Below are 2,814 nucleotides of genomic sequence, written 5' to 3' on the forward strand. Positions count from 1 at the left end.
GACACCTCCAGCAGGGTCATGGCTAGGTTTGGGGGTCAGGACCCTTCCCCTTCCCTTCTCTTCCCAGAGCTGCCTCCTCAGCCCACCATCCCCGTTGTGGGAATCCTTGCCAGCCTGGTTCTCCTTGGAGCTGTGGTAGCTGAAGTTCTGGTGGCTGGAGTTGTGATCTGGAGGAAGAAGGTCTCAGGTAGGGAAGGGGTGGGAGCTAGTGTCACCATTGCTTCATGCGTGAGTCCCCACCCCAAGTGGCTGAATTGTCCATCTCCTGACTCTGTTTCTGCTGAGTCAGAGATAATGACCCCCAGATGTGCAGGAAAATCTGGGAGGGGGCCTGGTTGGCAGGTGGGCAGGGCCTCAGCCTGGATAAGGGCTGTCTTCCTGGAGCCAGTCAGGTGGGTTAGGTGGGACAGGGGTGTGTGGCAAGGAGGATGCTGGGAAGTGGAGGCCGAGGAGCAGGCTGAGAAGCTTCAGGGTAGAGGCAGAGTCTGGAGGCCAGGCGAGGCTCAGGTCTCATTGTACCAGATAGGCCAGTCCTATGGCCATTTCTGAGTGGCAGGTGCTGGGTCTGTGTGGGTATTTCTCCTCATGCTCCCTAGGATTCTGAGCAGCAGGGCCAGGAGGGACCCTGACAGGGCAGGGACTGGAAGCTGAGGATCCAGCCTCCTCTGTTATAGGTGGAGAAGGTAGGCAAGAAGCTGATTTCCTGAAACCATGGCCTCATTATAATATTGATGTGGAGATATTTTTAATTTATTAGATTTACAAAGCCATCTGTTCTAAGATTTTTTAATATAGTGGGTCACTTCTACAGTTGGCCTAATTAGGCATATATTATAACTTATACAGAGTATGAAAGGGCTATGGTGTCTTCTGTTTGGGTCCGGGGTTTGATTTTCTTTTATCAGGCTCTTTATTTTGTTGTTTCATTTTATTTTGTTAAAAAGAAACCTCTTTGTAGAAAATACCAAAAAATTACAAAGAAAAAATCCACAATTACTTGATAGGACCTCGTGTGTTTATATGAAGGTTTCTTACATTAAAAAACCCTACATTATACAGGTAAAAATAATTCTGAAATATTAGAATTAAAATGCAAATGCAGTTTTTAACACTATCTTTTTCCATATGATTAGTTCATAAGCATTTCCCATATCATGTTTTATCCTTCAAATTTGATTTTAGTGACCTTGTTCTATTTCATTGAATGGAATGTAGCATATTTATTGACTTTTTAGTGTTGAACATGTATATGTGTAATTCCTTTTTTATACTAATAACACTGAGATGACCAATTGTGCTTAAATTCCGTTCTGTAAATGTTTTGACCATGTATGCAGAGTGACATTACTGGGTGAAAGAGTATAAGCGTTTGTGCACCTTCTGGTTTACTGATACACTTGCCAACCTGGTTTCTGGGGTAACTTTTTGGATTTGTTTTTACAAGAGTGGCTACCTTGCCCAACATAGAAACAAGGATAATAGCCTCTTTATGTTACAAGCAAGAAAGGTGGTAAGAAGAAAGGAATAAAAGTAAATTTGCCAATGCTGTGCTGTTTTTCAGACTCTGGGGTTTCTGTTGTTTTGTTATTGTTAGCTAGTTTTGGTTTCTTTATTTGAGACCATGTTCAAATCTTTAAAAATAAATTTTATGTGCCTATCTTTTGACCAATTTCAGTTGAGAGGGTTGTCTTTTCTAATTGATTTGTAAGCGTTTTATTTATCCGAAGTGAAAAGATGTTTATTGTTCTGTAATAATACCTCTGGAAAATAATCAGCTAATACTGATAATTTTATTTGGGGATAAAATAGAAGCCAACGTGTGTTGAGCACTCACTGTGTGTCAGGAACTTTGCTGATGACTTCATATGCATTATAGTACTTAAATCATGAGGCAAGTAAAGTTATTAATCCAACTTTACTGGTGAAGAAACTGAAGCTTAGAATGGTTAATTGACTTGTCTGTGATCAGACAGCTAGTAGGCAGCAAATACACTGGTAAGAGCTACTGAAATAAGCAGGACCAGATGCCTGACTCACAGGGACTCAGACCAAATCTTTAACCCTCCTTAGCCTCTCCTCAGGGAGACCAAGTGTGCACAGGAGAGCTCTGGGCCTCCCACCTAGCACGGGAGCCACTGTGCTGGAATTCTGGAATGAGAGTTGTCAAGTGAAAACATCCTTGTTTTTTTTCATTTTGCTGTCTTTGATATTCTACTGGAAGGATTATATTATTTTGATTGATTCACTAGTAGAAAAAAAAAGTTAACAGTCTAGACTAGGAAATGTTTATTTGTAAACTTTGATATATGTGCTTTGGAATCTGACTATAGTTTGCCTCGGGAGGTGCGATTATCAAGTAAGGTGACTTTTTAAAAACAACATATTCAGGACCATAGTTATTTTGAGAGACTGTATACTTCTCCCTTGGCATTGCAAAAATTTTACTGTGATATGAAGAGAGAATGATGCTTTTTTTTTTCTTAACACCTTAAGAGATAGTTCAAAGACATCAGAAATAAGGAACCTTGTCATCTTCTGGACCTGAATACATTGAGAGGGTGTCATAATAGACTACTGGAGATCATCCTTGGAACTCACTGAATGCTAGTCCCAGCTCCCTCACTTCTTCGTGTTTCCTTGGGCTCTGAACTTCTTTGAGCTTCATTCTTTTTATCTGAAAAGTAGGAATAGTGGTAGTATTGCCTTCATTTTTCTCACTAAAAATCAAATATTCTATATGAAAATACTTTGAAGACAAGCACTGGTAAAGATCTTTATTAAAACAACATTGTCTACCCCACTGGTTGTCCTGAG

The sequence above is a fragment of the Loxodonta africana genome, chromosome 1, assembly GCF_030014295.1.
Source record: "Loxodonta africana isolate mLoxAfr1 chromosome 1, mLoxAfr1.hap2, whole genome shotgun sequence".
Lineage (NCBI taxonomy): Eukaryota > Metazoa > Chordata > Mammalia > Proboscidea > Elephantidae > Loxodonta > Loxodonta africana.